We start from the raw sequence: 23737 nt of genomic DNA on the forward strand, positions 1-23737 counted from the left end.
AAATATTATATCCAATAAAGGTAGTTAAGAAAATACTCATGAAGAAAATGTTCCACCCCACCTCCAGCCTCAAATCTAAAGATATAGCCATGATATCTGAAGAAAGGAAATAAAGGTAGAAAGGCAGAAAAATGTATATGAAATGAAGCAAAGTAGCCATTCTCCATTAAGTCAATCCTCTGATTCTGTGATTATGGTTATTCTTTTGGTTTCTAAATTGTACCTGACTCTGTTTAATATTTGTAAATGGCAAAAATAAAAGTAGGTAATAATGTAGCAGGGTTTTGATGTTAATACTGAAGAAACTACATGCAGTACTTTTTGCTGTTAAAATATGATACGATTAATATAATATAATATGATATGATATAATATAATATGATATAATATAATATAATATAATATAATATAATATAGTATAGTATAATATAATATAATATAATATAATATAATATAATATAACTGACTTAAAATTTATGAAATTGAGAAAAGCACTATTCATAAGCATATGCAATCCATCCCTGTCCCCTAGAGTATGATTTTCATCTTTTGTTCTTTCTTTAAATTGGAATTTTATTTCCCAGACTATTTGCATTTTAAATATCTTTGAATTCTCCAGTAGAGTAAATCACTATTTGTGAGCCACAGCCTTACATTAGTTAACACCATTCTTCTCTACTTACTTACGCTCATAAATCTTTATCCATGTAAAGACTACTGTATGATTTTCAGCATAGAAGTACCCATATTTGGTAGCAAATATCCATAAACCTTTTGATTTAATTGGTTCTACAAGCAATATGGCAGCCTTAAAAAAATCTCAGGGCAACTGTTTCTTTGTATTTTGGCCATATCTGATTGAGTGACCTAGGAAACTCGGTCTGCATAGTTTCCTTTATAAGCAAACCATATATTTCCTGTTCTCACAAAAAGATAATAGAAGTAGCATTTTCTGTTACAGTAATTTATAGCACAGCAAGTGAGCTTGATTAATGATTTATATGATAAACTAATTTGCATGCTTAAAAATGTCCAACATTGACAACTAACTGAAAACTAATTTTTAAAATAATTTTGAAGGAAACAAGACTTGTTTCCAGTAGAACAGATTTTCTGAGATAATCAAATTTAGGTATAAATGAAAATTTGGCTTGTATGAATTTTATTTAGATGCCAAGATATCATAACCATTTCTAAAAAGAAATAAATAACAGTCAAGTATCTTTTGTTGGTGATGTTGTTCAAACAGTCATGGTGATTGTTTCAGATGCTTTTACTCTGAAAAAGTAAAGCCCTGTGAATCCAGACAGAAATAGAATAAATAGTATGTTAAGGAATTATTATAGCCGAGGGTCATTAGCTATAATCAAGGGCCAGCTTAGAGACAGAACAAGAAGCAGAAGGTGATTTGATCTTAAGCCAGATCAGAAGCCATGCACCATGGAGGCCATCTGGATGCCCAGAAAGTTAGTTTAAATTCTGGTCATTGATTTTTATTTAATTTGGAATAAGTCCTTAAATTCTAGGACAAGAGAAAACCTTTTTACAGATAGGCTGGAAGTCTCTCTTTCTTCACATCTCTTGTCACTATTGTAAAATATTCTAAGTCTATCATTTTTAGAAATGCCACTGTCAAAGAAGCTATGATGCAAAATGATAAATTACAGTTCAACCGTAGCAAATTTGAAATCTCCATATTTACTCAGATGTGCACCATATGTTGATATTTTCTTTTCTGTATTCTTCAGGAAAAAAGTTCACTATCCGCTTAGGAAAATACTGCATGTATTTCTGTTTAAGCATTTTCAATATCTGATTCTTTGTTTTTGTTTTTGTTCTTTGTTTTGTTTATGTGTGTGTGTGTGTGTGTGTGTGTGTGTGTGTGTGTGTGTTTTGGTTTTGTTTTGTTTTTTAATATTTGATTCTTAAAGCAATTCATTGTCTTGGAAGTTTAATGTTTCCCATAACTCTTGTTATTCAACTGCTTATTATCGTACAGAACCTTCCATATAGGTACTGTTCAATATGGTGACTACCGGCCACGTGTAGCTATTTAAATGTGAGTTTGACTAAAATATATTAAAAATTCACTTTCTCAGTCACACTAGCCATATTTCAAGTCCTTGGTAGCCACAAGTAGATATAGACTATTTCTGTCATCAGAGAAAGTGCTATCAAACAGCACTATTCTAGACCAGGTGTGTCGGTAAATTATGTTCTATTAATCCAATCCGGCCCATCGCCTGTTACTGTGAATAAAGTTTAATGGAAACACAGCCATGCCTATCTGTTTAAGTGTTACATATGAATGCTTTACCCTTCAGAGGCAGTATTGAGTAGTTGTGACAGATAACAGCATCTCCCACAGAGCCTAAAATATTTACTGTCTGGCTTTTTGTAAGAGATGTCTGCTGAACAAGACCATTGTCTAAAGTACATTTTTAAGAGCTATAAAAATGAGTAGCTCTTAACTTTCCCTTTCCATTCTTTTAATTTTTATATAATATGTTTTGCATAAATATGCTTCAAGGTTCCTATCTTGCGCTCTCTAACAGAGTGATAGTCTTAAGAGGTTTCTTAGATCCAGGTAGGAAAATGATTGCAAAGAATGGCTACTTTTGTTGTTTATGTCAAATTGAAATCATAAATTCTCTAGATACAAGGAATGCTGGGTATTACGGCAGCTAAGCCTGCCATTACAGCCACAAAATGTATCATAAATCAGTTTGGAGTTGAGAATATTTACAAGCCTCTTTCTTCATGTCTGTTTTATAATATGTAACAAATGCAGTTCACGATGTTCCTCAGTAATTTGGAGTTCATTTTGTATTTACAGACTCGATTGCACTTTATATGCAAATGACTCATTATACTTTAGAAAAGCAGTATGTTAATTTGATTAATTTCTTACCTTATTTAAATCTTATGAAATGTCACCTGCCATTCAATCTACACACCAGTTATAACAAAACAACAAACATTACAAAGAGCTGAAGCATTAAATTTCTCCTAATCAGAAGACAGGTACGACAGGATTCACTTTATGCACATACGAATACTGGGTATGTTGGAGATTTGGAACTCTCTGCAACCACCCCCTCCATGGGCCCTAAATAACAAACTCTCTATAATGAAACTGTCCATCTAAAATAGACACAAGGGAATGTTGATTTCATTTTTTATGTGGTTTGCAGTAGTTTGTGAATTAGGCAGTTTCCGTTTGCAAGTCTGAGGTACAATATAAATAAAACATTGCTTTGCCAAGTATCTTCTGTGCAACTTCTTGTATCTAACATGATGCCATCCCCTTTGAAGGAGTTTGTTTCCTCTTGTCATTGCCTCTGGTCATGGGGAACGATAAGGATAATTATGTTGTCTACCCCTGTGATACTTGGTGCTGTGTGTCTCCCTGGTAGGATGCCATATTTCCTCTTTTCAAAGCAGCTTCCGTTCCTTCTGTCCACTGGTCTCTCAGCTTTAAGGAAAGGGGAAATGGACAGCATAACACTGCAGGCTAGAATTTATTCCTGGAATCCACAGACAGGAAATTAGCATGGTTATGTGGAAAAAGCAACCGTCGAGCAGAGTAACCCTATAGGGCCAATTGGCTGTCACATGCTAATGCTGTGTGTAGAAGGAATGATATTTCAGGGCTGGAGACTTGTGTCACCATGAGGTCCTTGTGGCAAAACTGGATGGTGCATTAAAGAGAATAAAACTTAGAGAGACTCTTGTTTGTCCCAGCAACGCCTTTGGAAATGGTAGCACATGAAAAGGAATATTATGGTGAAAGAGCCTCAGACCAGTTGGAAGTCCTGGGGTATCTAGAAAGCGAAACACAGGCAGACATTTTATTATGTAAGGGAAACACTAATTGGAAGGGAAATGGTAAGAATATGAGAAAAGTTGAAGAGAGGACTTGTGAGGATATGTGAGAAAGAATAACACATATCTGGGATTCACTAGGAAAAGCAAATTCAGTGGAACACTAACTAGCCCAACAGAAATGAAAGTATAGTAAATCATGGTAATTGACTTGATAATTCCTTAGCTAAATATTCTTTTTGTTTCTTAATCCAAATTTGTGTTCAAAATTGGCCTTTTTTGAATACTTTTACTTTTTATTTTTATTTTTTTAGATTGAGTGATACTTTGTCTTTCCAGGTTTTGGCAAGAATGATTTGTATTTTTCATTGATTGCATCAAGTTTTATATAAGATGGTTATCTGAGGCTTTTCAACTTGCAGTTTCTTTTCAATGGATTGATTAATAAGGAGCTTTTGTAGTTCTTTTACTGAAGAACTTTGTAGTGACCTTGAGTAAAGTAGGAGTATGCAGACAGACATCTGGTAATTCAGGGATTGTTGTTTGCATAAAAAGTAGGGGAAAGATTTAGTAAATAACAGAGATATGTATAGCCAGATTAGTAGAATATTACTAATGACTTTAGACTATGGCATATATTTTAATTGATGTTTATTAATAGCTTTGCTCCCTGTGGTTTTGTAATATAACATTTTCCGAACTTCTTTTTTGATGGAATTTACATATGGCACATCAGGATGATTAAAAGCCAGCGGTCTTTTCACAGCACGGCAAAAAATAGGATTTGATTTATCTTCATGCCTCGCCTACCACTTACTGTGACGGTACTTTTGAAATTTTAATATTCTCATTTCTCATAAGAGTTTGTTATGTAAAATATTATGTAAATAACTTCCTACATTTCTAAGAATTGAGATTTTTTTTAAATCTTTACTTAAAATACTTGTATGATGAGAGGAAAGGTAAACTCAGTTCTCATATCTGTAATGTTTTTTCAAAGGATACTATGTGTTTTAAATTAAGCAAAATTGTACATATTCTAACATATAGAAATGTCAAAATTACTAATACTATGACTTTTTAAGAAGTATTTAAAATATTTCAAAGTATTCAGTGTATGTAGAATTATCTGCATTGGCATATATTAGCGATGCTAGAACATTGTGAAAAATTAGGAGATTAACAGAATAGAATTGCTATCCTCTCAGCAATTGTAATTTTGAATTCAATGTAAATTGACGTGATAAATAGAGTAGAATATGTGTTAAAATATTACACGGTTATAAAATACAGATTAGTGATAGTACAAGTAACATATATATGTATGTGAGAGACAAAGAAATAGTACGTTGTTAATATGAGAAGAAAATGCTTTTCTTTCCACAAATAGAATCATCACACTGTTTAGTGAGTATAGCTCACTCATATTTTAACATGACAGAATTCTAACAAGTTAAATTGAGTGGTATTCTAATTTAGGTAAAATAGACTGCAAACTTGCTTTAATAATTTCATTCCCTGATTCCATATAAAATAATATTAGCTACTGTGAAGTAAGAACTCATTACGTGTGAGCAATTTAACAACATCATCTTATTTCAGCTTTATCATAACCTTGAATTATAAGTAATTTACATTCCATAGTTGGAATAAATGTAGACTTGGGTTTTTTTGTTAACATGGGTCACAAATACACTTGGGTGTTTTATTAACATGGGTCAGTGTCAAGATTTGAACTCGGAAATCCATAGCAAAAGCTTGGTTCAAACCAAAGTTTACATTGTTCTATTTAAACACTGAATCACTCGTCTCTTTATTAATAAAAAACAAGATATGTAAGATTTATTTGAATATTGCAGTCTTTAATTGTACTCCCAGCAGATCCTCCTTGGGTGTGGGGTTCCAAGGTGAGTATTTAACATACCGGAGAGAAAATATAGGAGGTTGTTCCTTCAAATGCTGTGAGACACAATTCTGACGAGCGCTGTCATGCATATAGTCCTTTAATAGCACAATATTTTATTTAAGTGTTCAAACTTCTTTCATGCTCATGGTTCCTTTTTGATCCCCACTGCTTGCAAACAGCTTGCTGACGGGAGAGTCTCATTAGATCCATGATGCAGGTGGAGGCGCTGAGGCTCCTCATACAGGAGTACACGGTCATGAGAACATTGTGCTGAGACTCAGGTTCAGGTCTTGAAAGTAGCTTTAGCCTTCCCACTTCCCCACAGCTGCTTTCATGAACCAAAGAGGAAAGAGACTACGTTGTTCATGTTTGTTTTAATGCTTAAGAAAAAAAAAAAATCACTGAGAAGTTTGAGAAGCTGGGAAAGGTTTCAAAGTTAAAAGCCATGGCCATGGGTCTGCATGGCAGGGTCAGATGACAGTGTGTTGTATAAATTTTTATCACGAAAACTATTGTCGGGAATTGTTGATGCTATTTCCCGTCTGCTTATAATAAAATGATAGTGTTAAAATCACCCGCATGCAATGCTTCTGTAGATTTGCTTCTGTTGAATGTAGCTGGATTTTTGCCATGTCAGTCTGATGTGGGAAGTGAGAGAGGTGATGGCTGGGATACAGGAGCGTGTGCCTAATCAGCTACACTGACCTTTAAGGACTGTAATGTCGTGACTTGAATACATTATATTGCAGAGCTATAGATAACATTGTGTGGGGGCGGCAGAAGATTTTGAAATGTATGCTAAGACCGAATATATTTGTGAGTAGGAAAAGCTTTTTTCCCCCCCTTAGGAAAAGCTTCTTAATACAACACTCAAATTAGAAGTTGTTTTGCCGTATTAAATTTGTTTTTCTTAACGTTTATTTATTATTGAGAGACAGAGAGAGACAGAGCATGAGCATGGGAGGGGCAGAGAGAGGAGGAGACATAGAATCTGAAGCAAGCTCCAGGCTCTGAGCTGACAGCACAGAGCCGGATGCGGGGCTCAAACTCACAAACCGCCAGACCATAACCTGAGCTGAAGTTGGCCGCTCAACCCACCCAGGCTCCCCGCCATATTTTATGTAGAGAAGTCTAGATTTCACATATCTGTGATGGATGCACAAGCATCATTTTCTTGGTTTAAATGACACTTAAACATTATGACAACTGTTTAGATTTTTTAAAAAATGAGATTACATTTTTTAAAAAAGTAGAACAAAACAAACAAAAAAAAACTTGAAAGTAAAACATCTTTGTAGGATTCCTTCAATGTCTGCTTTGTGTGATTTTTGCTAAGTATACTGGCACCTAAGAATGTAATGTATCAATTTGAAGCCAATCATACTGGCATGTAAGTCAACATAGCTTGAAAGTCCATAGTGTCTTCATTGTTACCACTAAGATAAAAGATCATTCTATATTTTTAAGAAGACTTCCCATTTTCAATTATTGCTATGAAATGTTTCCAGAACATGTGAAGTTTTTGAGGTTGTACCCAATGTATGAGAATTCCTTTGCAATTCTATCCCTAGTTCCCTACTCTTCACCTTTCTGATATTATATGCTCCAGCTCTGTTATTCCCTATTCCATTTCACATTAATATATTTGTTTTTAGTTCTGTTCTATCAGAGGTCCACCAGGTAATTTAATCAAGTCTTTGTAAATAATCCTTGTCCTTGTCAATGGCTGATACTTTGGCAGGGGGTCATAATCTTCCATTCATTAGTTTTTGTTTTTTGTTTTTTGTTTTTTCAAGGAATAGAAGTGACAGGTGAAAATTAAATGGATTGGATAAGGGTGCAGGAAAGGGAATCAGTTAAAGATGCCAATGGCAACTGGATGGATATGAGTACCACTTTCTAAAATAGGGGAAAATGGACAAGGTGAAGTTTAATAAATAGATATTGGTGATGTTGGAAGAAATCAAGAATTCAACTTGGGAAATATTGTTTGAATTATCTCTATTTTCAAAGAAGAAAGTTTACTTGGGAAGTTCAATATATAACTCTAGACTTAGAATAGAAATATAACTAGAGATAATCATGTCTGATTCATGGATTAGATATGACAGTCTCAGGAGAGGGTAAAAGAGAGAGCAGGACCTTGGAAAAAGCCTTTGGGATCTTCATCATGATAAATCTATTTTCCCATTAAGTGTGATTTTAATGGAATTTTTACTTTCAACATGCATATTATCACATTATTTGTGTTATCATGAAAGCCAAATGAAATCCTTTAGGATTATATGCATTTCATCAAAATCTGTAGGATAAAGGTGGCTATCACTATACTAGGCTATCACCTGTACTAACAAGGAGCCCTAAAATCTCTCTTAATTTCAGAAGATTAACACATGAGAGCCTTATATCAGCAGTTTACCTGCAAAGTACTTTGACATTTTTGGGTTCTGGGCTTGTTGTAGGTCTTTGTTGAACACAGAAGTCAGTAGAAAATTGACATCTTTAAGGACAGATTCTTTTCATGTTAGAACAGAGACTATTTAAAACATATTGACTTTAAAGTGGTTAGAGATGGCAAATATGCTTTTTCATACCAACAGAAATATAATCATCATATACAGCACAGTATTTTTGAGTCTAGACCTGGCTTTAGAGTACTACCCTGTACTCTGTACATCAAAGAGATGAGGTATTCTGAATCATATATTTGGGGTAAAGATCTATTCATTTTTATTTTAATCCCCATTATGATTTTAATGTGCAACTATCAAATATTTGTCAAATAACAATCTTATAGAAAGCATTTATTGTGATGTATGCCGTATTAGTCTGTTAGGGCCACCATAGCAAAATACCACAGACTGGGTGTCTTAAACAACAGAAATTTATGTTCTCAGAGGTCTGGAGTCTAAAAGTCTAAGATCAAGGTGTCAGCAGGTTCAGGATCTCCTGAGGCCTCTCCCCTGGGTTTGAAGACGGCTCACATGGTCTCTTCTCTGTGTGCACACTCCTGGTATCTTCCCCTTCTTAATTTTTTTAATGTTTATTTATTTTTGAGAGAGAGACAGAGCGTGAGCAGGGGAAGGGCAGAGAGAAACAGAGACACAGAATCTGAAGCAGGCTCCAGGCTCTGAGCTGTCAGCACAGAGACCAACTGGGCTCAAATTCACAAACTGTGAGAATCAGGACCTGAGCTGAAGTCAGATGTTTAACTGACCGAGCCACCCAGGTGACCCTGGTGTCTTCCTCTTCTTATGAAGACACCAATTCAAATGGATTATAGCCCACTATCTAACCTTAATCATCTCCTTAGAGGCGTTCTCTCACAATACAATTACATAAGAGTTAGGGCTTCAATATATGAATTTAGGGGAATACAATTCAGTCAATAATAGTTATTAAAACTGATGAAATGATTATTAAAATATAATCTTGCCTTCAAATCCTCTCCAGACAATTTGGCACAAATATATGTATTTATCTTCATTATATACATCATGTATGCACACCTGTATGTGTGTTTATACACATATATACATATTATATTCATAAACCCTATGGAAGGTATTATATGATAACGTCTTTGTAAGTATGAAGTATTAGCAGAGTTTAGACATGTATCATTAATAGGTGGAGAAATGAGAGTAGGCACCAAAGGAATATTTACAAAGGAAAGATGACTATATATTAAAAAATGACTAGGCACACAGTCCTGCAGAATGAGAGGTGCTAAGTTCTAGAAGTAGATTGTATCACTTCAAATCCTGTCTCCACTTGCTGTATAACCTGAACAATTAATTCTTTAAACAACAACAACAACTTGAATTATTGAAGGAATTAAATTCTTATGAATTTAATTCAAGTGTTCATATCAAAGACAGGTACACAATAAGAGACCTCTAAATATCTTTTATTATTATCTGTACATTTAAGGGAAATAAAAAGTGGGTAGACAAATAGAAAGACAATGAAGAGTGTGCAGTGTTAATACTGTTCTTAATAATTTCAACCTTTCCAAATCTTCTCCAGTGAAAGTATAGTAGTAGCTCTCACTCAATTGCTCTCCACTAAGGCATAATCTATCATCTCCCAGAGTGATTGATTGCCTGCCTCTTTTCATGAGTTGATTGCATTATGGCAGCCCATAAATTTCATGACTCTTTAAAAACCTTAAGATGCTCTGTGACATCCCTCCCAGGTTTTAGAGCTGTCTCTCACCCATTGAGCCACAAAAAGTTAAACTTGCTCTGGAATGTGCACACAGTAGGAAATCAGTAAAGGCCAGCTCTCAGATTCAAAGAAGCACTAGGAGGAAAGAGATACCTTATTCCCAGAATTCTCTAATCCCTGCCCTGAGAGGTTGGTCTCAATCCCCATCAAGCAATTTACCTCAACATTAATACAATTTATTTTTTAGAAAACCCAAAATTTTACTGACTATATTTCAGGCCTTGTGGTACATACCATAATAGCTCCTTCAGGGTGAAATCAAAGATTCTTTAAAGTATTATTGTTTTCATTAGTCTTTCAACTCTTACACCTCATAGGATAACTTGTATATTACATTTACCAAACTTTTTGTGTATCCTCAAAACCTATATATAACCATACCACTGTTAAAACCAGAGTCAAAGAATGTTCCTATGTCAAAATAAAAATCTCATTCTACATGATATTTTAAACTGTGCCATTACTTTCCTGTTAAGCTTATATTTAAATCATTGATATAACCATTAGGATTGGCTGCATGTCCTCTAGCTCCTGTAGAAAGAAAAACATCCCCTCATTGTTGTCACGACTGTATTATTTTTAATAAGGGGTGAATGTGGAGCGTTTGAAATGAGTAGATAATTATTATAAGAAAAATGTTTAGCATCAAATATATGAAATGTAACATCAGTAGTGGCGGAATTTCTATATTGAGTAGGAGTAGTTTGTGAGTTCATCTAGTAATTCAAATCATTCTACTGTTTAAGAGTGCCCTGCACAGCTCTGTCATGCTGGAGAACTTTGGACAGAGCCCTCAAAATCATATGGTCGATAGTGGTCAAATTGTACCACTGACCATTTTTACTGTAAAATGTTTTTGTTATGTTTCATGTCAGAAAAGCTGGAGAACTCAAGAAGTTGCCTTTTTTTTCTGCATAAATTCTTACTTTCTCAAGAAATTCATTCTTCCGAATGGCACCAGATGTCCTGGTTCTCTACATGGACAAAAATAAGCATGTTCCAAAATGTACATAAAAAGTATGCTGCCTTCTAAACACATATACAAAGTTATAGAACTCTTTGCACCAAAAACATGGAATATCAAAACATCCCGTGTTCACTAAAAATTCCTTGTGCCCCAGTGTCTTGATAGCATTTATATTCTACTTTAAAGTAATCCTCTTCCTTTTTTAAATTACACTTAATTTTTCTTTTTTCAAATTAGAAACAACTTTTAACATTCGTTGAATATAGAAAGAGAAGAGTTAAAATTGAAAACAAAAAAAAATTGAAAACAAAGTTATAGCACAATTTATAAGAAAAAATGTTGACTAAGATATAGGCAAGTAATCACATACTTGTTTTGAGACTGAGTGTGTTCTGGTTAAGTGTAGAGGAGAGACATATTCTGAGTGGTGTCAATGTGTAAATACAGAGTGCAAGAAGTTCTTGATGAACAGCTCATTGAGCTGGCTAAATACAATTATGAGAGCAAGCCAAAAGGAGAGACAAAAACAAAACAAAACAAAACAAAAAAACATTGTTGGCTTAGAGGATTGTGTGAGGACAAGTATAGAAGCCTAAGGAAAATATCAAGGAAAGATGCAAGAGAATGCCCAGTTGATGTAAAACTTTATTACCAGAGGGAATTCCTAGATGGGACATAATAGGGAATGGACCATTTTTATGAATGTTCATTTCTTACGTCCAAAGTTAAACTTGTTGATGTTATCCTATATGTGCCAAAAAGGAGAGAAAGAAAGAATAGAAAGGAAGGAGATGAAGTAAGAAAGGAGAGCAGGAAGGGAGTATATGTTACATTCAACCATTCAGTCCCATATCACCTACATGCCTTACAGCTTGTAAAGGTCTTTTTGTCACATTTCGGTTAGATTCATCTAATATTGGCAGAACAGCCTTGGGCAGACCCATCATCTCTGCTATACATCCCAAACACAGGTCAGAATTGTGCCTTAGGATCAGAACTATGACATCTGGTGCTTTTCAAGGCATGTTTTTTGCCTGTTTGTTTTGTTTTGTTTTAAAAAATTTCCCCCTGCCCTCCTAAAAGAAAAAGAAAGGAAAGGAAAGGAAAGGAAAGGAAAGGAAAGGAAAGGAAAGGAAAGGAAAGGAAAGAGCTGAAATTTCACTTTTTATCAGCTAGTTTGGGTAAACAAGAACCAGAACCTCTGTCTTATACTCTTTCTCCATACCAGACCTCTCAATCTTGGGATGAGAATGTATAGATAACAATGACTACTATTTTGGTCCAATTTGTTTTCCATCCAATTTTTCAGTGCAAGAAAAGATGACCATATATGGAGAAGTTTACACTTTTTAATGGGAAGTTTTTACTTTCCTTAAATTAAATAGCACATACTCTAGACAGTAGTAACATAATTACCTAAAATATACCTGACCATAGCAGATCATAATGCATGAATAGTTCCTAGGAGTGTCCTAAATCATGCTGTTCTGTTGCCTTTATGCTCAAGTCACAGGGATATAGATTTTTGCATACCTAAGAACGTGATCTGATAAGGATGTTCTTCAAAATTCTAGCATCATGCTGAGCAAATCTTGGGCAGGCCTGTTGTTTGTCAATCTTGACATCTCTCATTTTTTAAGGCAATTAATCACCTGCAGAGATACCAAGTTTTGCCTTGAATTTTTACATTTTGAGTTGCTTCTTTGATAGCATCTTCCAGATTTTATTTAAATAGGAATTCAAATAATCAATTAAAACAGCTAACCATACCACTTCCTTCTCTTCCCCCTTGATCAAAGATGCAGGAGGCATTCCTACCTTCTCTCCTTTTCATCCTTCCCATCATGTTCTTTTGTTTTAAAAGCTGACCACAAGTAAGATATAGATATAGAGCAGAACATTTGTTAATACTAGAATGAGTTCAGAGAACTAAGATAACTGCTATCATTAAATTATACACAGAGAAGATTAATTAGATAAAAAAGTCCAAAAAAGAGTATAAGGACCTCTGTCTTATACTCTTTCACCACACCAGACATCTAGAGGGGAGAGATGGCAAACTAAGTCCCAGATTATCAACTTCAGTTTACTCACAGACATGCAGAATATGTTATTTCCCCACTAAATGTCTCCTCTTTATGGTGAAGCACGCATCAAACAATCAAATAGAAAGCAGTGAGTCAAATGAAGTAAACGGTACAGAAGGTAAATGGAGTATTATATAATTCATGGAGTAGTCAATGGAAAAAAATGAGACATAAAATCCAATACTCTGTGCATATTTAGCAGAGAGAAATATGTCAAACACCATTGTTTTCTATCACATTTGAAAAATATTTTATGTTGTCTAAATAAAGTGTTTTCATTTTGTAAGTTTTATTAACAGGAAAGTGAAGGGATTTCATTTTTCTTATTTTTTAATAAGTCTGGAAACAGGGATGCAAATACCTAAACAAAATATATTGTGTAAAATATATATTATTTTAATGAATATAAATGTATATATGCACATACATCAAAATTATTCAGGTAAGGTGAATTAAGTATTTGTTATTTTGATGGAAAATTTCATTTGAAAACTGCACTTTTCAAGCTAGCGATAGTAGATCTGTAATATAATATCCAACAAATGGGTAGTTCTTTGCAAATATTTGTTCAGGGCTAAGCACTTGGAAATTTTGGCATGGTGATTTCATAAAATTCAAGCTGCTATTTATGATTGTTTGAATTATACAGTGCAATGGATGGCAGCAATTAACCAAGAAAATATGAAGTGAATTATCCAAATAATTAAATCAGAGACTAAGCTGTAATTACATATTGAAAATCCACTTGCAACATTTAATAATTCAGCAAGACTTGCTTGATTTTTTTGTCATAGGAAGCTGTCTGATATTGGGGAAAGAAGGCTTGACCTAGCAATTAGGAACCCTCACTTCTGTCAGCTCCAAAACAAACTGACTCAGTGTCTGATATCATCACCGGTTGGGAACTGGTGATTGCTTGGGTCTTTTCTGGCTCAAAAAATGCTGTGAGTCTTTAAAAAGTCCTGCAAAGCTAACCAATCACGAAGTAGAAGCTCCACTTTGTTAACAAGTTAAGAATTATTTGGACTTATGTATGATCAAGACTGTCAGTCTTTGGATCCTCATTGAAAATTCCAGCAAAGTTCTTATCATGGAGATCACAAGTAATCACCACAGTCATAGAACAAGTTTGCTTTTAGATCAAGTTGGCATTTATAATAAGTTGGCCGAGGTAGATAAGCCAACAGCTGCTCAATACCATTTAGTGTCAGGGCCAAGGACAGCTGAACCTATGTGGAAAATCACTACTCAATACGGGTATAACGGAGATTGTCGTATTATGCTTTGGTTATGAGTCTAATCTCAGTTAACAGTCACTACTCAATATGGATATAACAGAGGACGTAGTATCACGCTTTGTTTATGAACCTGATCTCAGTTATCAGTCCTGAGTTGTAAACCAGCCTCTTCCACTTACTTCTGTTAACTAGGGTAAGTTGTTTTATTTTCCACAAGTCAGTTTCTCTATCCATAAAATGGTTCCTATTTCATAGCTAGAATGGTTAAGGACATAAAGTATTTTATAGTGGGCTTACACAGTGCTTGCCAGACAATACGGGCTCGAGAACCGAGTTCAGTACCACTGTGATAGAGTGTAGTCGTTGTGAAGGGATGGAGGGATCAGAGATGAGGAGTGGACGACGTGGATAAATTAATTCACATCCTCTCCCAACACACTCCCTATATGATTGTTTTGCTGAGGAGAGCGAAGCCCTCAGTGAAGCTGAGGAGAGTTTCTATATTTTTTTGCAGGAAATTGGCTCATTTCCAATGGTGTGTGTTTTGTGCTTTCACAAATATTCAAGAGTAAACTCTTGGAGTCTGGTAGGTGTGTGCTTACTTGAGCTTTAAGCATTCTTTTTAAAGTTAGACCAAACAGCTTATCTTTGTTCCACAGAACCGCATACAGTACATACAGTGTTGACTATTACAGAGAAAGCCTCTAATTCTGCTTGGGAAGATTAAGACGCTGCTGAAAAATGAACCCTTTGTCTAACCACAGACCAGGGAGAACACAAGCCCCCAAAACTACCCTCTTCCTGCTGCCTTTGCTGTCGCTCGGTGGCCTGCCCGAAGGGCACTGCCACTCATTTGCCATCAAACACCACTTCATGTCTGGGGAATAGTGCTGTAGCATGAGTGATAATTCTCTACTATTGAGAAAGAAAGTGGACTGTCCCATAGCACCTTTGTGTCTGGCTTATGGGAAAACTTACCAAGAAAGACCCCTATTATATACCTACAGCCACAACAGAGTGAGTATAAAGAGTTGGAGGATAATTTCAGACCCTTTCTATAGTATTTCTTTTTAGTATTAAAAAGGGTCACACTGAACATTAAAATTTTGGAAGGGACTTAAACAAATAAGCCACCATCTATCTCTGTTCCCTTGGAACAGTTTAGACAGTATGTTTTGTATGACTGTGGGCCTCAGACCTTCTCTGCAGCACTATTAAAATAAACATGCACCGCCTTGTTAAATCACAGGTGATCTGGATTTCAAGTTACTGACAGCTTGCTTGGAACTCCCATTTAATCCTCACATTTATCTGAAAGCTCAACTGATTTCAACCTTCTTTCATTGAGCTGAAGCCATTTCATCTTATGACCTCAGAGATAACATGCCATAGTCTAAGATGTTTAGCTAATATGAAATTGCTTTAGCCTGTGGCTTTGCCTAAGGATAAATGTGTGCCATCCTGGCCAACATGAAGGGGAAATTTGCAGCAGTGAGAGCTCGACAGACTAATTAATTATTTAGAGGTTTCAAGGGGGAAAAAGAAGTCTAGAGTCCCAGAGTTCCCATTTACAATGCATTAAACAATCAGAATAATAAGAAAAAGCAGAGAGAGACTGTCCCAGCTGTCTGGAATGTGTAGTATGTAATTTAAGGGCCAAAACTGGAAATAACCTAGGCTCTTAAAAACAATTTTAAGGCTGAAGGTTACAGGAAGGCAAATCCTTCTAGAATTGCGGTACTATTTTTTTCTCCTTTTGTCTTTATTTTTGTATCTTGAAATGTCTGCAGAACTTTACTTCCTTGCTTCCTAAATTGCCTTCATGTGTTAGAAGTCTTTGGCTGAGCATATAATTAAAGAGTCCAAATGTGAACACCGGGGAGAAAGGTGTCTAATAAAGTAAGTGGCAAATGTGAATATATTAAAAGTAGGTCAGGTCGTACATTGTAATAGCCTTCTTTGGCATATCTCCTAACTTAAGAGATAAAAGTAATGAAAGGATACTGCGTACTTAGGTTTGAGAAAGGCATTTGTTATAGTGCTACATAATAGATGCCTATAAATTAATTGGATAAATACTGGAAAGAAAGCCTGGCCATATAAAATAGAGTAAGCATAATCAATAAATGCAGGCCCTCTAAGTGAAGAGCTGCAGGGAGCATCTCAAGGGGTCAGTATTAGCACATGTTAAGTATTTTGTTAATGACATGCTCACATCTGTGGAATATATTTTCTGATACCAGAATCAAATTAGCCAGGAAACACACAGAAGGGCAAAGCAACCTGCAGAGTTAACAGTAGTGAAATGAAAGTCATAATGAATATAAACTAATATTACGATAGAGAATACACAAGATGAATGTAGCAGGAGAATCCAGTCTGGGAAACACTGAATTGGAGACATGTGTGATACACACGGGTGTTGGCAGTTAATTTCGAACTGCTCTTATACTTAAAAACAGTTGCGCGCGTAAGAGGAAAAATAGGAACTATAGATATCTATCCATATTTACATAATGCAGTTTTTCCATATGCTTTATGGCAAGGTGAATGATTAGTAGGTGAACATTAAAGAACAAGAACAGATACTTTTTTGAAAGAGGGAACAAAACAGTTACATTGTTACTGTTCACACTTTTTAGTTACTGAAGAGATTTAAATTAAACCATCTTTTTTTAAACTACATAATGAGGAAAAAAAGAAGGCAATAGTAATAGTAAACACATATATCACTTACTGGGTACCAGGCATTGTCCTGAGTTAATAGGTTAACTTATTTATAATAACAATAGTCTTAAGGAAAAACTATTACCAAAGCTTTTTATGGATGAGGTGGGGGAGGGGGCAGTGAATGACTAGCCTAAGGTCACACACCTTGTTGAACCCAAGGAGTCCTGCCCCAACATTTGTGATTTGTTACTTTGTACTACTACTACCCAATATCTCTAAGGTTGAAATGATGTAGGTATCATTGTGCACTTTAAGTTTTTTGTTTTAATGTTTAGTTTTGAGAGAGAGAGAGAAAGTGCCAGTGGGGGAGAGACAGAGAGGGAAACAGAGGATCTGAAGCAGGTTGACAGCAGAGAGCCTGATGTGGGGCTCGAACTCATGAATCATGAGATCATGACCTGAGTTGAAGTCAGACCTTAAAGAACCGAACCACCCAGTGCCCCTTATGATGCACTTTAGATCGAGATTATACACCGTGAATTGGTTCTGATCTAGTTAAGGAAAGATCTCACATATGTATCTATCATGGGAAAGAGATTCAAAAGTTTAGGTCCATGGTCCATTCACTGAGGTCAGTGGTTCTTCTTGTGTAGTCCCACAACATTTGCTGGGAGTTTAGTACAAATGCAGATTCTCAGACCTTAACAGATATTTTTGAATCAAAAATTTGAGGTCGGGGGGTCCCATGATCTGTGTTTTAACAATTTCTCCATGCGATTCTGGTACACTTTCAGGTTTGGGAATCACTGACCTAGATAACACAAACTCTTTCTTACTGGTGAGTTAGATCATCACAGATCAAAGACATTTACTCTTTAAATTTCCTTAAATTTATGTGCAGGATTTAAAGGCAGCCAATCGTGTTGCTGTTGCCATAGACCCTCTTCCCATCAATAAAATTTCGGGTTTTCTGAAACAAAAGAGAAAGCCTCTTAACTTGAACTAAAATGTCTTTCTTTCTCATTCCTGCACCTTCCTTTCTAGATTCCTCTTGAACTAAACTTGCTGCTGTTTCCTATTCCAACCACGGGCCAGTCAGGCCCTTGTGGTCATCTCATTTTACTCCACAGGCCTTTGTACCTGCCTTTCCTAAAGGTGATAATAATAATTTCTACCTTCTTCTCTAACTCCAAATTAGTCTTAGGTTTGAATTATCAGTTCCTTAGAAAATTCTTCACTGATGTCTGTGATTAGCAAGTTTTTACTATTTGATCTTTTAGCTGAAAGGAACTCCCTTTTGAAGCCTACATTGTGATTGCACTTTATAATTACTTATATAACTAATATCTGTCCTGTCTATTGGACTACAAACATCATTTGGATAGGTACATATGGTGATTCATTGAACAAATGAATACATGCATTCCTTCCATTTTCTTTCTTTAAATTTCAAGCATGGCATGATTTATCATGAATTAAAAAGTTGATATCTTTGTCTTTTCAAGAATAATTTAAAGGATCATTTATGTAAAGAATATATAAAAATATTTTTAATAGTTTGTAAAAAAAGAAATCATTAAAGTATTACAGTGTTCCTCAGTTTTCCTAATATCCATACTCAAATGATTGCAATCTTTTTTGGATTAGCTTCTTGGACATCCAATGAAAATTCTGTAGTCCCTCTTCAAAAAAAGTTCCTACCTGCATGTAATTTCAAAAAAAAAAAAAAATCACAGACACCCTGAAGTGCAGGTAAAAACACTTATTTTATTTTATTTATTTTATTTTATTTTATTTTATTTTATTTATTTTATTTTATTTATTTTATTTTAAAGTTTATTCATTTTTGAGATAAAGGTGGGGGGGGGCATCAGCAGGGGAAGGGGAGAGAGAGATGGAGAGAATCCCAAGTTGACAGTGCAGAGCCTGACACAGGACTCGATCCCATGAACTGCAAGATCACAACCTGAACTGAGATCAAGAGCAGGACATTCAACCAACTAAGACACCCAGGTGCCGATTAGTTTATTTTATTTTTTTAGGAAACACTATTTTAGATACATTTGTCCTATGAAAATCCCATTCTGTCCTATTTTACATTTTACTTACAGTAATTAATTTGGAAAAAGACTAAAAATCCTAAATTAATTTATAGTGTTTTTGTCATTATACATACATGCACATTTTTTTTTCTATAGGAATGAAATATTTCAAATTTGTAGTATCCATTTTGTGAGGGATACATTGTAATTTATATTTGAAAATTTTTATCAGTTTTTCACTTAATGGAATCAATTAGTGGGACAAGTAATACAAAAAGGGCATTGCTAACTAAGTATCATTTATAGAATGCTAAAACTTTAAAAGTATAAAAGACTTTAGATGTTATTCAAACATTTTATTTATAGGTAATGGAATTGACGTCTAAATGTTATAAATGACTCATTAAAGATGAAACAATTAGGAAGCAAAACTAAAATTAGAGTTCAGTTCTATGACATTTGACTACGACATTTAAAAAATAAATTGGAGACAGGTGTACTTTATCAAGTATCAGAATCCAAAAAACTTACAACAATAATTAAATCACTCTGAAAACCTTTTAAGAAGGCTTAAGTTATGCAAGACAATCTTACTGAACAGGGACTTTACAATTATATATTCCTTTAAGAATGAATCCTGTTTGTTTTTAAATGTTCTTGACTGCATGTGTCTTGGTATATATGATTAATGTTATATTCTTAGAAATCTAACTATTTATTTTCCACAATTTAGGTAAGATTATTCACCAAAATACTTACATAAGTAATACCAAGGGTAGCTAAGTCCGTAAATAACCATGAAAAAAGAAAATGTGGATGTACTTCTTTATAACACGGTTGAAATTAGGACCAAGAAACCGATGATACTGATGGTGATAACTATTTTCCAAGCATTTACTATGTATCAAATACTTCAGTTAATTCATTGTGTTTCATCCTTAAAAAAAAAAAAAAAAAAAAAGGAAAGTGTCAGATATAAATCTTACCTATATACAGGGGAAAGCATGAGTTTCTAGAAGCATCTTTCCCATGGACACATATGATTGTTAGGTGCTACAGGACTGGCTGATTCTTTTTTTTAAGTTTATTTATTTATTTTTGAGAGAAAGAGAGAGAGAGAGAGAGAGAGAGGGAGCGTGCACACACACAAGTAGGGGAGGGGCACAGAGAGAGAGGAAGAGAGAGAGAGAATGCCAAGCAGGCTCCTCACTGTCAGCACAGAGGTGGTCACGGGGCTCAAACCCACAAACTATGAGATCCTGACCTGAACCAAATTCAAGAGTCAGATGCCTAACCCCTGAGCCACCCAGGCACCCCTTGGCTGATTTTGAGAAAATCTGATTTAAGCCATTTTGCTACATGGACTACTTATTGTCATTCTAGAAAATTAACTAATTTGGCCTCAAATTCTTTATAAAACATTAGAATTCTATGATGTTACTTAACTGATATGTTTGGAATATGGAAGCCACTTTAAACTGTGATGTTCTCTAATAAGGCAGTGGTTCTCAAACTTTGGTGTACATAAGAAACCTGGGGAAAGCATTCTGAAAATGCCTTCTGAGCACTTAACTTTCTATAGAGATTCTGATTCAGGACTAGTGAGGAACCCAGTAATATGCATTTTTATATGCACATTCAGGAGTGAAGATGGTTCCAGTGCCCTAGGAATTAGCAAAACTATTAGAAATCAACTAAACTATTAAAACTATTAGAACATTAAAAGATATTATAAAAAAGATTCACTTTCTCCCTCTAGGAATGAGCATCCATAAACTTTATCCTTGACAGGTATGAAACAGGTTATTCATATTGCTGTTTTAATCAGAAAAAAATCCAGAGCATTTGTTCTGAGTAAAAATGAAAGTTATGATTTATGTTGGAATAAAATCTCAATGTGGTAAATAGTAAATTGATCCACTAATTGATTCAAAATTAATATTGTCTGTGTTCTGTGATGTTACAGTATTTGAGACCTCGGTAAATGAGGTTTTATTTTATTTTATTTATTTTTTAAAATTCCTTAATATTTATTTATTTATTTTGAGAGAGAGAAAGAGAGAGAGAGGGAGAGAGAACAAGCAGAAGAGGGGGAGAGAGAAAGGGAGAGAATCCCAAGCAGACTCCACGCTGACAGCCCAGAGCCCAAGACAAGGCTTGAACTCACAAACGGTGAGATCATGATCTGAACCGAAACCAAGATTTGGTCACTTAACTGACTGAGCCACCCAGGTGCCCAGGGACCTCAAGTGAGATTTTTAAAAAATGAATGATATAAGTTGAACATTGTTTGAAAGTGCTTTATTTATTTATTTTTTAGATCAGCATTACATACCCACGTACAGGGTGAGAAATTGTCCTATTTTTGCTAAAATATGAATCTAAATAAGGGGGCATAAAGGAATTTTAAACTTTATTTGCTTTAAAATTGATATGAGTTTATTCTACCTGTACTTGTTTTTAAAAAACATAGTTCAAGTCATTTACTCAAATTAAAATCTAATAACCTTGTTTTAAAAAAAATCTAAGCATGCTTGTGTTTCACTGTGTTTTTACATGTAAAGTAAAATATAGAGTTAAGGTAAATCATTTAGTAAAATAATTATACTAAATTTCTGATTATTTTATATACAAAAAGTGTTTTATCACCAGCTTATACTTACATATGTGAACATGGCCTTTGATAATTGCCAGGGTATTTGATGATTTTCATCAATTTATAGTAATCTATGTTCTTTCCGTTACACTCCCCATTTCTTGCTTGGCATTTATGATGCAAGGTTAACACTTTTTCCACAAGATTTTAGATGCTGTTACTCTTGATTTAAAATAACTACCTTGGTCTGGATACTGATAAAATTAGTGGCAAAGAAAAGATGGAGTGTATAGTAAATTTGCTGTCTTTCAGTATGATTCAAATTGATCTAAAAATACTTTGTATAACCAAAAGTAATTATGTCCTAAGATAATATGCATGAAAGCAGGAAGGAAATGAATCAACCTTGATTTGATGTTATTTTGATTTATACCCTAAGTCTATGTTATACCTTTGAATTGTTCAGTATGTTTGCTAGAAAAAAAAAAAAAAAAGAATAAAATATATGGGACATAGAAATACCTTATAATTTCTTAAAGAGTACACCCTTGGGATTGTCCTTTGTTTCACAAGGTATTTTAAATAAATTCTCCAAAGTTACATATAGGACAGATTTCATACAATGTCATTTCAATTATTCTTTATTAACAATAATAACAACACACACACACACACACAACTAGGTTATAGATTGGATTGTGACTTTTATCTTGTAAATTGGAAACATATTTGAAATATTTTTGCATTTAAAATATGTATTTTCAACATTTAAATATTTTAAGGTTTAGTAATATTTTTAAAATATTTATAGATTTTCATATTTAACTAAAATTCAGGGTAAGCCCCCAAAGGTAATTAATATGTATTATCTGTATATATTATATATGTATATATTCATATAGACATGTGGTTTATTTTATATACTTTAAGACAAATAGTTTTTATAACCACAAAAACTATACTGTAACTTTTTTAATGTCTACACACTTACCTTAAACAATGTTATCATTCACAACGTTTTAAGGTAAATTAAAAGATTTATATAATAAAAATAAATTGTAAAATCCATGCAATTTACAATGGTAGCAGTAATTATTTACATTTTGAAACTTAACCTCCAAACATTATTTTAATGTTCATCAGATTGGTTGAGAGAAAGTATAGATTGCTCTAGGTCAGCAGAGAGATGATTTATTTCACAAGTGTAGCTCTCTGAATAACTTTGTATTCTCTCATTAAGAACAACAGTACAGGAAATCATTTACTGATCATTTTATAACGTACATAATATCCTGTGCATGCTTAGGCAACTATATGGTGATTTACAAATCTGGACAGGCATCAAAATTACTGAACTTAGAAAATAATTCACAACGTCAATGTGAATAAATTTCTAGATTTTGACAATATATTTAGTCCAATAAAATAAGGTTCTTTATTCATGAATGAATTTGAAAGGTATTCAAGCAGGACTCCTAAACCATTTATCCTGAATTATTGGCTTTATTATTTTAATACCATTTCATGTCACTTTGTGGTAACCTTGTGACTACATAACAGAAACTAGAAAAAGAGATCAGTGCAGGGTGGGATGAAGAGTTATAAATCAACAAGTACATCCTTTTTTTCCTTTTAGAGAAAGGAGGGGAAAATTATGTTATAATCAGATTTACCTTACTGCCTCAAGGTTCCCTATAAGAATGAGCCAAGGTGATAAATAAAAAGTAAATAAAAATAAAAATTTAGGTTAAAGGCAATGTACAACTATATACACATATGTGTATATATACATGTGTATTTAATTGCAACTAAGATGAAAATTATCTCTGCTACTTGTGAATTTAGAGAAGACAGAGATCAGAGAGCTGACGTAGGAATGAAAATAATAACCAACAATTATTAAAATAGTAGACTTTCAATTTTTCAAAGTAATAGAAGAAATAAAGTTGGTACTTTGTTCAATTTATTCCTTCAAATCTTTTTTTTTTCTTCCATTTGCAGGCAAGAGTTTCTTAGCAAAATCAAACATAATTAAATATAATTATCACCAGTGTAAAGCCCAATTTTTAGTTCTTTTTTTATTATTAAGAAAACTTTTTTAATGTTTACTTATTTTTGAGAGAGAGTGAGACAGAGCATGAGCAGGGAGGGGCAAAGAGAGACGAAGACACGGAAT

At 34.1% G+C, this 23737-nt stretch overlaps 1 protein-coding gene across 3 annotated transcripts in view; it reads left to right on the forward strand.

The window, feature by feature from the left end:
* CADM2 (cell adhesion molecule 2) overlaps nucleotides 1–23737 on the forward strand; it is a 1073367-nt gene that overhangs the window by 542231 nt on the left and 507399 nt on the right. The gene's annotated exons all lie outside the window — the stretch shown is intronic.

Source organism: Leopardus geoffroyi, chromosome C2 (genome assembly GCF_018350155.1).
Source record: "Leopardus geoffroyi isolate Oge1 chromosome C2, O.geoffroyi_Oge1_pat1.0, whole genome shotgun sequence".
NCBI lineage: Eukaryota > Metazoa > Chordata > Mammalia > Carnivora > Felidae > Leopardus > Leopardus geoffroyi.